This window comes from Narcine bancroftii, chromosome 6 (assembly GCF_036971445.1).
Source record: "Narcine bancroftii isolate sNarBan1 chromosome 6, sNarBan1.hap1, whole genome shotgun sequence".
In the NCBI taxonomy this organism is placed as follows: Eukaryota; Metazoa; Chordata; class Chondrichthyes; order Torpediniformes; family Narcinidae; genus Narcine; species Narcine bancroftii.
In genome coordinates, this window is record NC_091474.1 from 49,830,825 (window position 1) to 49,845,552 (window position 14,728).

General features: G+C 41.6%; 1 long non-coding RNA gene across 1 annotated transcript in view; it reads right to left on the minus strand.

Annotated features, from left to right (window-relative positions):
* LOC138737510 (uncharacterized) overlaps window positions 1–14,416 on the minus strand; it is a 132,464-nt gene extending 118,048 nt beyond the window's left edge. The window contains exon 1 of the long non-coding RNA XR_011340988.1: window positions 14,287–14,416. This is a non-coding gene — a long non-coding RNA (uncharacterized lncRNA). The remainder of the gene's footprint in view (window positions 1–14,286) is intronic.
* Window positions 14,417–14,728: the final 312 nt, after the last annotated feature.

The window sequence follows — 14,728 nt, forward strand, 5'->3', positions numbered from 1 at the left end:
AAGTTTTGGGAAGATCTAAACCAGGTATTAAATAAAATCACAAAAAGCAACATATCAAAAAATCCAGAGATCTTTCTTCTAAGTAATATAAGAAGTAAAGAACTTGAACTCGATTTGGATGGAGCACAAAAAAGATTTATTATGATAGCCTTAGCGGTAACAAAAAAATGTATTATGTCAACCTGGAAATTAGAAGATAGCCTGAGAATACAGCAATGGTACATAGATATGAATAAATGTATTCCATTGGAAAAAATAACATATAATTTAAGAAACAACATCACAGTATTCCAACAAATTTGGGAACCGTACATGGAACACAATAGAAAAGTCCTACTGCTGACCTCCACTGCCTAAAATGACAGAAGGAGAAGACGATGAAATGAACTGACCCAGTATGTAAAAGTAGAAGACACAAATTTCTTCTTCATTTTCATTGTGTGATGACATTATTTAATGGGTTTAATGTATCATATATGTTGAACGTTGAGTGAGTGGAGGGGGGGGGGTGTGAAGGAGGGAGGGAAGAGGAGGAAAAAGGGGAGAAAATGACACTATGTATATTCTTTTATTTTTAAACTTTATTTAAAATTTTATGACATGAATAAAATAAAAATTACATTTAAAGAAATAATAAAATATAAGATAATAAAAATTAGAATACTACATCATTAAACTACACAAATTAATCCCCTCAATAATTATAACACAACATTAATCATCTAATTTAAAATTAATCCAACCCTCCCCCCAAAAATAAAGAGTGAAGAATTAATTAACAATATTGTAAATAAAATAGAAAAAACCCCACTTACGAAAAAAAGGATAAAACTTAACAACAAAAAAAATTACTAACAACAAAAAAATATCAATACTAAAATAATACCCTTAAACATATATTTAAATCAAACATAATTCATGTATTTAACAAATGAAATCCACTTTAAAACTAAATTTAAATATTAAAATCATATATCAACCACATATCTGTTATACAAAAAATCATAATTAATAATACATAAATACAGAATTTCCATTAATACCAAGTTTCCTTTATAATTCATCGAGAGAACAAAAACATCCCTTAGAAAAACAATCAGATAAACTTTTTATTCCCTTCCCCTCCCCTTATATAAAAAAAGAAAAAAAAAGAAAAAAAAGTTCAAACTCATAAAATTCTCCATATTCTTCATTTATAACATTTATAACATCTTCAAAATTCTCTATCAAAATTAACTTAATTTTATTAAACTCTTCTCCCTCAATGGGCGAGATGTGACCTGTACAGTAAGGACGGGTTACACTTAAATCCCAGGGGGACCAGAATCCTGGCAGAGGTATTTGCTAGGGCTACTCAGGATCCTTTAAACTAGAATGGTTGGGGGGAGGGAACAAAATAGTACAGAGCAGTAAGGAGAAGGTTAGAATGCAACAAAGAAAGTTTGTAGTAAGTATTTGAATATGGATGGGCAGGTGATAGAGAAGGGAAATGCTCTGGAAGAAGATGAAGGGCAATTGGCAGGAAAAGTAAATAATGTTGTTATTAAAGATTAGGGAAAACAGGGATTAAAAATTGGGAAATCTCTGAAATTCATATATTTTAATGCCAGGAGTATTGTAAAAAAGGTGGATGAGCTGAAGGTGTGGATTGATACTTGGAAGTATGATGTGGTAGCGATTAGTGAGACATGGTTGCAGGAGGGATGTGATTGGCAGCTGAATATCCCTGGGTTTCGTTGTTTTAGGTGTGATAGAGTCGGAGGGGCAAGAGGAGGTGGGGTTGCATTGCTTGTCAGGGAAAATATTACAGCGGTGCCTAGGAAGGATAGATTAGAGGGCACATCCACGGAGGCTATTTGGGTGGAACTGAGGAGTAGGAAAGGAGAGGTTATACTTGTAGGGGTGTATTATAGACCACCCGGAGGGGACCGAGACCTAGAGGAGCAAATCTGTAGGGAGATAGTAGATATTTGTGATAAGCACAGGGTTGTAATTATGGGAGATTTTAATTTTCCACATATAGATTGGGAAACACATTCTGTGAAAGGACTGGATGGGTTAGAGTTTGTGAAATGTGTGCAAGATAGTTTTTTACAACAATATGTAGAGGTGCCAACCAGAGAAGGAGCAGTGTTAGATCTACTGTTGGCAAATGGGATGGGTCAAGTGACGGAGGTTAGTGTTGGCGAGCACTTCGGGTCCAGTGATCATAATGCCATCAGCTTCAATGTCATTATGGAAAGAGAGAAGTCAGGGCCAAGGGTTGAGGTTTTTGATTGGGGAAAACCTAGATTTGAGGAGATGCGAAAGGACTTGCAGGGTGTGGATTGGGACAATTTGTTTTATGGGCAGGATGTAGTAGAGAGATGGAAGTCTTTTAAAGATCAGATTTTGAGAGTGCAAAAGCTTTATGTTCCTGTTAGGTTAAAAGGAGGGGAAAAAGGTTTGAGAGAGCCGTGGTTTTCAAGGAATATTGGAAACTTGGTTCGAAGAAAAAGGGAGGCATACATTAGATATAAGAAGCATGGAGTTAAGGGGATGTTTGAAAGATACATTGAATGTAAGAGGAATCTTAAGAGAGGAATTAGGAAAGCTAAAAGAAGGTACGAGGAAACTATGGCAAGCAGGGTGAAAACTAATCCAAAAGAGTTCTACAAATATGTTAATGGTAAAAGGAAAGCTAGAGACAAAATTGGTCCCTTAGAGAATCAGAGCGGAAAACTGTGTGTGGAGCCTAGAGAAATGGGGGAGATATTGAACAGTTTCTTTTCTTCGGTATTCACTAAGGAGAAGGATATTGGGAGATGTGAGATGAAAAAAGCAAATTGGGTAAATATGGGGAATATAGAGATTACAAAAGATGTAGTTTTAGGGCTTTTGAAGAATATAAAGGTGGATAAGTCTCCGGGACCAGACGGGATCTTCCCCAGGACATTGAGAGAAGTGAAGGAGGAAATAGCAGAGGCTCTGGCGGTAATTTTCCAAATGTCATTAGATATGGAGATAATGCCGGAGGATTGGCGCATTGCACATGTGGTTCCGTTATTTAAAAAGGGTTCAAGGAGGAAGCCTGTCAACTATCGGCCTGTAAGTTTGACATCTGTGGTAGGTAAATTAATGGAGAAAATTCTTAGAGATAGTACTTATAAACATCTGGATAGACAGGGTCTGATCAGGCGCACTCAACATGGATTTGTGGTAGGAAGGTCAAGTTTGACCAATCTGATTGAATTTTTTGAAGAGGTGACTAGGAATGTGGATGAGGGTAGCGCAGTGGATGTTGTCTATATGGACTTCAGTAAGGCCTTCGATAAGGTACCACATGGAAGGTTAGTTAAGAAGGTGCAGTCTTTAGGTATAAATTTTGAGATAGTCAAATGGATTGAAAGGGAGAGGCCAGAGAGTGGTAGTGGATAATTGTCTGTCAGGTTGGAGGCCGGTGACCAGTGGTGTGCCTCAAGGATCTGTATTGGGCCCATTGTTGTTCGTTATATACATTAATGATCTAGATGATGGGGTGGTAAATTGGATTAGTAAATATGCAGACGATACTAAGATAGGTGGAATAGTGGATAATGAAGAAGGTTTTCAAGGATTGCAGAGGGATTAGGGCTGCTTAGAAAAGAGGGCTGAAAAATGGCAGATGGAATTTAATGCTGATAAGTGTGAGGTGCTTCATTTTGGTAAGAAGAATCAGAACAGGACATACGTGGTAAATGGGAGAGCATTGAGGAATACAGAAGAGCAGAAAGATTTAGGAGTAACGGTACATCGTTCCCTGAAGGTAGAAACTCACGTGAATAGGGTGGTGAAGAAGGCTTTTAGTATGCTGGCCTTTATCAATCATTGCATGGAATATAGGAGGTGATGTTGAGACTGTATAAGACGTTGGTGCGGCCTAATTTGGAGTTCTGTGTGCAGTTCTGGTCGCCTAATTATAGGAAGGATATAAACAGAGTGGAGAGAGTGCAGAGAAGGTTTACCAGAATCTTACCTCGGTTTAAGCATCTAGAGTATAGGGAGAGATTGGACATATTAGGTCTTTATTCTTTGGAGCGTAGAAGGTTGAGAGGGGATTTGATAGAAGTATTTAAGATTATGAAAGGGATAGACAGAGTGGATGTGGATAGACTATTTCCGTTAAGAGGAGGAAAGATTAAAACAAGAGGACATGAGTTAAGAATTAAGGGGCAGAGGTTTAGAGGTAACATGAGGGGGAACTTCTTTACTCAGAGAGTGGTAGACGTATGGAATGAGCTTCCGGGAGAAATAGTGGCAGCGGAGTCAATTGTATTATTTAAGAAAAGTTTGGACAGGTATATGGATGAGAAGAAGATGGAGGGTTATGGGCATTGTGCAGGGAGGTGGGACTAGAGAGGGGTGTTTGGTTTGGTGCGGACTAGAAGGGCCTAATGGCCTGTTTCTGTGCTGTAAATTGTTATGTTATGTTATGTTAATGTATTTGTACTTAATTTTCTTCTTCTTCTTATCACTTTTCCCCTCATCTTCCTCTTCATCTAATTCAACATCCTCAGTTTTTGACTTATTATCTTCTGTGACATCATCCTCTTAAAAATGAAAAAAGAGATAAAAAAAACCCCCAAAAAAAGAGAAAAAAAAGGAGAGAAAAAAACCTCCTAATTCTCTCTCAATTACAATCAAAACAAAAAGAGTTAAAAAAAATATTTATTTAAAAAAAATAATAAAAAAAATCCTTCACTTCTTAACCCAAAAATTAAAAAGAAAAAAAAAACAGGTCGGAGGTCACAACTACCTCCTCCTGTTTAAACTGCCCAAAGCGGTAACTCCCCCAAAATATTGGGTGTGAGATAACTCACAGGTAGCTGATGACTTCTGGAAACTAGTGCCCACCCAGTTCCCTCTCCCAACTCCCATTTCATTAAACTATCATCATTATTTAAACTATTTAAACTCTTCTCAAAAAAAAAGATAAAAGATTTATTTTTTTAAATCAACGTTACCACTTCGATCACCATTGCTTCCATTTCTTTTAAAAATCTGGATCCCACCTTACATCTCTACTCTCTTTGGAGACCTTGAAAGACTACATCGTTCCTGAAACTGCATGATTGGTAGATACTGAGCAAATTCCATAACCTCTTTAGGATTGTCAAAGAACTTTGGCTAATTTCCATCCTAAAAAATCTTCAGTACCGCAGAATACCTGAATGTTCCCTTATGTCTTTTTTTCCACAACCGTTCTTTCACAGAATTAAATTTGCGTCGTTGAAACATAATTTCTTGACTCAAATCTTGATGGAAGAAAACAGGATTATTCTGAACCATCAAAGGAGATCTATTTTGCTGGGCATTTCTAATAGCCGTACGTAAAATTGTCTCTTTGTCACAATAGTTTAAACAACGGATCAAAACAGATCTTGGATTCTGTCCTGAAAAAGAATTTCTTCTTAAAACTCTATAAGCACGTTCCAGTATTAAACCTTCAGGGAATTTATCCTGTCCTAACACTCGTGGAATCCATTCAGTAAAAAATTTTCTTGGATCTGGTCCTTCTATGCCTTCTGACAAACCAACAATTTTCACATTGTTCCGTTTAGATTGATTCTCCAAATAATCAACCTTTTTTGCTAAATTTTTATTTTGGATCTGCAATGTTTCAATTATTCTATTTTCGATCCTTTGCATCGACTAAACCTTGATCACACATTTCAAATCTTTCAATGGTTTCAAGCTTAAAAGCTCCATTAATGACTTCCGCCATCGCATTAATCTTGGAAATAAACAGGTTCACAAAATTAGCTAAGTGACTCGATACAGAATATATCTTATCTTCAAGATCCTTAACAGACATTTCAACAGAAGTAGATTCAGGCATAATGGGGGCTTGCTGTTCCTTAGAGACCACGGAATCTTCTGTCCCTTCCCTTAATTTAGTATCTTTTCTAGCAGTTTGACTTCGTATAAAAATCCCTCTCAAAGTCCCCCCAGCAATGCCAGGAGACTGAAGATCAGGGTTATCTTTAAGCCAAATCTCTTTAATAATCTTCACTGAATCGATGTCTGGAAAAACCGTTGTAATTGAAGATGCATTTTGCAGCGCCACCACTATAGCAGTCGAATGACAACTCTTTAACTCTCCAGCTGGTAGCGCCCCAGCTGATTCCACTGTCAAAGCCTCAGGAACAACACCTGCAGTGGCCACCGTGCGAAACACTGGCACCCATCCAGCCCCTTGTTCTGAAAGCTGTTGAATGCGACCTTCAGAGAGCCTCACCGGCTTAAAATGAAGCTTCAATGCCGAACTCTGCATGTCCTCCTCTGGATCCATTCTACGTTAAGTCCTGGCTTCTTGTAAACAAGTAGGCTCAGACAATTTCGGAAAATGTAGTTTTTTAACAGTCTGTTGATATTTTCTTTTACCTCTTTTTTTGCATATAAACCATTAAGCACTAATCCAACACCTCTTATTATTTATAAACTTTTAAAAGAACTTTAACGGGCACTTAAAGACAAAACAATAAATCAGAGTCAGGAGAGGTCTGGAAGGCACATCTGTTCCCTACGCCATCTTGCCACACCTCCACACTATGTATATTCAAGAGGGAAATGTTTGTGTGTATTTTGGTCAGTATGGTTCATAGCGTGAAACATTAAAAAAAAATAAAAAAAGATGCTTGATGGAGCATTTTGATCACACTTTTGTTTTTGGTAGAAATTCAAGCTTCATGGACAGAAATCGTTAAAATCTTAGGAAATTAGTGCTGGACTTAAGAAGTACTACGGGTTGCTGAGCTAAAATAGAGTGCAAAGAGAGGGAGTGTCCATGCTACGGAGGGTTTACAATGACATAAAGGGGAGGTGTAATGTAAAGAACAATGTAGAAAGCAAATAGACACAGCAAGGAGAAACTAGCCCACTTTTAAAAAAAGATCATGCCAACAGATAAAGTTTTCCAATATTGGAGACATAAGAGACAATAGATGCTGGAATCTGGACAAAGAAAAAAAAATTCTGCAAGAACTCAGCAAGTCAGGCAGCATCTGCAGAGGTTATTTGAGGGTCAATGGAAGTTGATCTCCACAGATGCTATCTGATCCACTGTTCCTTCAACAACTGCTTTTTTGTTCATATATTGTTGGATCATGGGTCCGTTCATGACGTCCATTTTCATAAAGACTGTATAACACAGGAGCAGAATTGGGCCACTCAGCCCATTGAGTCTGCCTCACCATTTCATCATGACTGATTCACTATTCTTTTCAACTCCATTCTCCTGCCTTCTCTCTGCAATCCTTCACATCCTTCCTGATCAAGAATGCCACTTTAAATAACCCCAATGACTTGATCTGCACAGCCCACCATGGCATCAAATTCCACAAATTCACCACCCTCTGTGTAAAGAAATTGCACCTCTGTTCTAAAGGGGCATTTCTGTATTGTGAATCTGCGGCCTCAGGTCCCAGACTCTCCACTATAGGAAGCATCCTCCCCACATTTAGTCAATCCAGGCCTTTCAGTTTGGATAGGCTTCAATGATATCCCGCCCTCATTCTTCTAAACTTCAGCCAGTACAATCCCAGAGACTTAAAATGCTCCTCATAAAAAACCCTTTCATTCAGGGGATCAGCCTTGTAACACCACCCCCCACCCCCCAACAACCCTGGACCTTCTCCAATGTCAACACATCCTTCCTTAGATATGGAGCCCAAAACTACGCACAATATTCCAAGAATGATCTGACTAGTGCCTTATAAAGCCTTAACATCACATCCCTGTTTCTATATTCTATTCCTCTTGAAATGAATCCCAGTATTCCATTTGGCTGCCCTACTTTTGACTCTGCATGCAAGTTGACCTCCAGGGAGTCTTATACGAGAACTCCCATGTCTCTCGGTGCCTCAAATTTCTGAACATTGCCCATTCAGAGAGTAGTGAATGCCTTTATTCCTTCCACCAAATTGCGTTTCTACCCTCTACTCCATTTGCCATTTGCTGCCCAATCCCCTAGCCTGTCTAAGTCCTCCTGCAGACTCAGAGCACTACCCTCCCCTCCTCCAATCTTTGTATCATTCACAAACTTAGCCACAAAGCCATTTAATCCATCATCTCAATCATTGATATACCACGTGAAAAGAACTGGCCCCAACATTTCAGAACACCACTGGTCAGGGCAGCCAACTGAAATGGCCTCTTTTATCCCCACTCTGCCCACTGCTGGTCAGCCAATATGCTATCCACGCTAGCTTATTTCCAATAGTACCTTGGGGCCTCATCTTACTCAACAGTCTCATGTGTGGCACTTGTCAAAGGCCTTTTGAAAATCCAGGTAAATCACATCCACTGACACCCTTTTATCCATCCTTCATGTTTGTTAGATAAGATTTCTCCTTCAATAGGATGCCTTCAATCTATTTTACCAAGTGCCTCCAAGTATATTATCCTTAATAATAGATTTGGACATCTTACCAACCAATGAAGTCAGGATAACCGGCCTATAACGTCCTGTCTTTTGCCTCTCTCACTCCACTCAGTGGAGTGGCATTTGAAATTTTCCAATTCTCCAGAACCATTTGATAATCTAGTGTTTGCTATAAGATCAATCCCAGTATCTCCACAATTTCTTCAGCTACCTCTTTCAAAACCATTCACCTGGTCCAGGTGATTTATCCTCCTTCAGTCCTTCCAACTTCCCCAGCACCTTCTCCTTGGTAATACCAATGACACACCCCTCAGCTCCTTGAGACTCTTGAGCTTCTGGCATGTTGCTGGTATCTTCTACAGTGAAAACAGATGCAAAATACTTATTAAGTTCGACCACCATTTCTTTGACCCCTATTATCATCTCCCTAACAGTCTAATGTCCACCCTCACCTCTCTCTTTTGCTTTTTATATAGCTGAAGAAACATTTCACATTCTCTTCTATGTTGCTGGCTAGCTTATCTTCATCGTTTCTTTATTAATTTCCTTTAGTTCCCTTCTCTTGGCTTTCAAACATTTCCCAATCTTCTTGATACCCATTATTTTTTCCGCATTTCATCTTTTGCTTTCACCTCCCTTGTCTGCCACTTGGCCTCATCCTCCCTTTACAGCACTTTCTCATTCTTGAGATTAATTTATCTTTTGTTATCCGAAGAGGGGGCGCAAAATCATTGACTCCTTCTACCCCGCACACAGAAACTTCCAGCTGCTCCCGTCAGGGAAGAGATACAGGAGGATCAGAGCCAGCACCACCAGGCTGAGAATGCTGAACAACCAAAGGAACAGCTCAGGCAAGTCTCTCCTGTTCATGAAACAATATTTATTTATATACTTGAAATACTTGTCCTGCATATATATTGTTTGTCTATATGTGTGTTATGTCTGGTTATGTGTCTGAATGTTTTGTACCTGTGGTAAACCACTGCAATGTATAATTATCAGGTCAGGCATACTAATTGGCCAGTGGCATCTGTGGCCCCTCACTACTGGCTCCTGCATAAAGGTGGCTGTTCCACAGCCCTCTTGCAACTCAGTGTAGGACAACTGAACAGTAGGGATATGCTATGTTTTCAAGTGAATTGAAGCCTATTGGTTTTTCCACAATAGTCTTCTGAGTGATTGATGATGCATCAGCATCGACGACCAGAGAATACTGTTTCTTCGGGTTGTACTTGTACTATCAGATGACTATAGACTTGGCTTCACTTCATTTGATTTGATCTTTCCCTTTTGAGTTAATCTCAGAAACTCCAGCCATTGCTGCTGTACCAGCATCCCTGATAGTGTCCCCTTCCAATCAACTCTGGCCAGCCCCTCTCTCATACCTGTGCAGTACCCTTTATTCCATTGGTATACTGACACTTCTGATTTTTGTTTCTCCCTCTCAAAGTGAAGGCCAAATTCTATCATATTATGATCACTGCCTTCATGGGGTTCCCCTACCTTTGGTTCCCAAGTTCATTGGGGAAACATGGTTGATGTAGCAGTTACCGGGTTTCGACTCCTGCGCTGTCTGTAAGGAATTTGTGCATTCTCCTATGTTTGGATGGATTTTTCCTGGGGGCTCCAGTTTCCTCCCACCATTTGAAATGTACCAGGGATGTAGGTTAATTGGGTGTAAATTTGGCAGTACAGACTAGTGGGCCGAAATGGCCCGTTACCATGCGGTATGTCTAAAATTTCCCTGGTTGGCTCAATGTACCTCTTCTTTGGTGCACCTCTGTCTCGGTGGCCAGTGGAGAGCTCGCCATAGAACACGATCTTGGGAAGGCGATGGTCCTCCATTCTGGAGACGTGACCCAACCAGCGCAGTTGGGTCTTCAGCAGCATGGATTCAATGCTTGCGGATTCTGCCAGCTCGAGTACTTCGATGTTGGTGATGAAGTCATTCCAATGAATGTTGAGGATGGAGTGGAGACAGCGCTGATGGAAGCATTCTAGGAGCCGTAGGTGATGCCGTTAGAGGACCCATGTTTCGGAGTCGAACAGGAGAGTGGGTATGACAACGGCTCTGTACACGCTGATCTTTGTGTGTTTCTTCAGGTGGTTGTTTTTCCAGACTCTTTTGTGTAGTCTTCCAACAGCGCTATTTGCCTTGGCGAGTCTGTTGTCTGTCTCTTTGTCGATCCTACTTGTACATCATCTGCCCTGTTCACTGCCCTCTCATCATGGTTCCCATCCCTCTGCCAAACTACTTTAAATCCTCCCCAACAGCTCCAGAAAACTTACCCGGTGGGATATTGGCCTCCCTCCAATTCAGGAGGAACCTGTTCTTGATGTAAGTCATAGATCCAAATGATCCACAAATCTGAACCCCTGCCCCTTGCACCAGCCACGCATTCATCCGCCATAACTTCCAAATCCTGTCCTTGACGTCCTGCCTTTTAGCTTCCTTTCTAACTCCCTATATTCACTCTTCAGGACCTCATCCCTTTTCTTATCTATGGCATTGGTATCAATGTGGTCCACAACATGTGGCACGGAATCTGTGAACTCCATCTGAGACATCCCTGACCCTGGGATCTGGGAGGCAACATACCATATGGGACTCTTAACTGTTCCACTATCAAAATCTATCAGTACAGCTATCCTCTTTTCCCCACTTCACTTCTAAGCTGAAGGGCCAGACTCTGTGCCAGAGACCTGATCACTATGACGTCCCTGGTAGACTGTCCTCCTCCATAGTATCCATAGTAGTACACATGGGTGCCCTGCACTAACAACTATTCCACTTCCCTCTCCTGACTGTCACCCTCTTACCTGCCTCTTGCCTCTTGGGTGTGATTGCCTCCCTCTCTGCTTCCTAAATCATCCTATGTTCATCCAACTCCAGGTCCAGTCGAGGCAATAAACAAATTCCTTTCTTTAATAGTTTACCAGTCCTAGTTCAAACTGTCCTTGGCCACTGGGAAACCTGTGGAAGTGTTGTTTGTAAGGCTCTATTAAATATTTGAAGAATACAGTCACATGAAAACATAGGAAATAGAGGCCATCTGACTCCGCCATTCAATAAGATCAAGGACACAGCTCCACTTATCTGCCTTTTTCCCATTACCCTTCCTTCCTCTAACATTGCTAAAACCTACCTGTTTCTTAATATTTAATGAAATAGCATCCACAGTTTCCTTGGGCAGAGAACTCTATCAGTTCACTACTCTCTCGGAAAAACAGCTTCTCTATCCTAAATCTAATTGCCGAAAACATGAAGCTGTGTTCCCTACCCTAGTCTCACCTACCAGTGGAAACAACTTTCTTGCCTCTCTTATCCCTTTCATAATTTTCAGATTTATTTTTCAGATATTAGATTTATTGTCAGAGTACATACGTCACATCACATACAACCCTGAGATTCTTCTTTTCTGAAGGTGCAGCAGAATTACCACTTATTTGTAGTTCAAAAAAACCTGTACACAGTGTAAACATGTATCCAAATACAGAACTGTAAACAGATAATGAATGTAAACAAACTGACTGTGCAATACAGAAAGGATTAAAAAATCTATAAAGTGCACAAGAGTCCTTAAATGAGTCCCTGATTGAGTTTGTCATTGAGGAGTCTGATGGTGGAGGGGTAGTAGCTTTTGCTGAACATGGTGGCACCTAGTCCTCTTTTCTGATGGCAGCAGTGTGTGCCAGGTGGTGTGGATCCTTGATGATTGCTTCTGCTCTCTGACGGTAATGTTTCCTGTAGATGTCCTTTAAAGTGGGGAGGGTTTTGCCTGTGATGTGTCCATTATCCATTGGAGGGCTTTACACTTCAGGGTATTGGTGTGCCCATGCCAGGCCGTGAAGCAGCCGATCAGCACACTTTCCACCATATATCTGCAGAAATTTGCTGGGGTTTCTGATGTCATACCAAACCTTTTCAAACTATAATATATCTATAATATCCCCTCTCATTCTTCTGTATTTATACCCCCATTTGACTCAATCTCTCCTCATGGGCTAACCTCCTCATCTCTGAAATCAACCTGTTGATCCTTTTCTGCATCACCTCCAAAACTAGTACATCTTTTCTCAAGTAAGGAGAGCTCCAGATGCAACCTCAACAGTATCCTGCTCGGTAACTGCGAAACGTCCCTCCTCTTAAAGTCCACCCGTCCAGTAATGAAAGCAATATTCTATTTGTCTTCTTAGTTATCTGAGGCACCTGCAAAACAATCTTTCATTGATTCCCAAGTCACTCTGCTGCAATCTTTCACCATAACCTGAGCTATTTTTCTTACCAAAGTGGATGGCCTTGCATTTACCAACATGGTGCTCCATCTGCTGGAGGCTTATCTAGGTAAAATAGCGCCCATGGCAAGCACTGAATTTGCACACTCCCTGTTAAAAAAAATTGCACATAAAGTTGACGGACGATTTTCACGCACAATTGGGCTGGCGCTAACATCTACACCAATCGTGTGCCCGAAATAGCCTTGCAAATTTCACACGTTGTGTTGTAATTTATTATAAGTGAACCAGTGACACCCACCCAGGCCTCTAGGCTGAGCTTTAGTAAGGAAAAGGCCCCCCCCTTCACACACCCACCTTTCTCACTCCCCCCTCCACTAACAGAACCCTCGATTTTGAACCACGCCACACCACATTGAGGTTTATTATTCCCAGTCATCAAGACATGGGACGCTCCAGGCTCCAGCCTTGTGTTTATTATCTGCTGTTCACGGCTGGAAGCTGGCAGCCTCTGCAAGAGGACCTGCTGCTTCTGTGATCCAGATAACTTCAGGGTGGTTAACTCGGAATGTCTCAGGTCGTCACCTCACCAGCCTCTCCGGCATATCTTCGAGCCGCTTCGGCCTTCGGGACGACTCGGGCAGCTTGCAGCAATGGCAGCTCAATGCGAGATCATTGGGCAAAATGGCCATCTTCCTGACCCATAATCCCCCACTCAACTGGAACTGCTCTGCATTTCCCTGGCGCTAGCAGTGCTGGGTAGTGCTGTCTTGACCCTTCGCAATACAATGCAGAATAGTGAAATGGTAATTCAATTCTTCAGATTATGTTACCCTTTCCAGTCACGCATCAACACGCTTTTAATTCACATTTGTCAATGTCACAAAGATGATACTCTGCATTTTTCTGGCGCTGGCACTGGCAGAGTGGTTCCAGCTGCATGGGGGAATTATGGGTAAGGAAGACAGCATCTTGGCCATTGATTCTACATTGTGCCACTGCGGCGTGGTTCAAATCATCCTCCAAAGTGGGTGCAGCCCTGAAGCGGCTTGGTGAGATGCCGGCTGGAGTAGTCCAGTGAGGTGGTAGAGCAGTGCTCCAGGGCACTCAAGTGGGATGGAGAATCTGTGTTGGGCTAGGGACTCAGATATTGGGCGGCCGAGGGAAGGACAGTGGCTCCCCCTGCAAGTGAGGCCCAGGGCATGTGCCCTAGCTGCCATACCCTAGATACACCCTTTGCAAACTCTCTGTATCCTCAGCACAATTTGCTTTTTCACTCAATTTAGTGTCATCAGCAAACTTGAATACAGAAACTCGGACCCCTCCTCCAAATCTTTAATGTATATTGTGAACAATTGCAGGCCTAGCACAGTCCCCTGTGGCACACTGCTCCCCACTGACTGCCAACTAGAGAAACACCCATTTATTCCAACCCTCTCCCTTCTATTGGATGACCAATCTTCCATCCATGCTAACACATTTTCCCTAACTCCATGCATCATTATCTTATGAATAAGCCTTTTATGCGGCACCTTATCGAACACCTTCAGCAAATCCAAGTACACAACATACACCTGTTCCTTTCTATCCAGAGTGGTAATTATATCCTAAAAAAAAAATCGACAGTAAATTTGCCAAACATAACTTGCCTTTCCAGAATCCATTGCTGTATCTGCCTAATGGAACAATTTCTATCCAGATGTCTCACTATTTCCTCTTTAATGATAGTTCTGTGGGGGTGTGACCAGTGGGAGAAACACGGCCACCACGTTGAGGGTCTTTTGCGATTGTTCTTATTCAAATTCAGCGCGCCCCTATAAGGGCAGCATGAGCTCAGTCACCTGGTGCATTGTGACATCATAATCACTGCCCAGGGTGGGCGCTGGAAGGGATGGTGGAGTCAGAGAGAAACCTCTGACGGCGCCATTTCCTCATGGCTGCTCCACCACGTGGCAATACAAGTGGGGCTGGTTTGCCATGAGGATGTGTGCCACCACACAATCCCCCCCCAGAACCGACTACACATCCTGTCGCTTTGGCGGCCAGCCCCGGCCATCTGCACCGGCTGTGATAAGTACAGATGGGCCACCT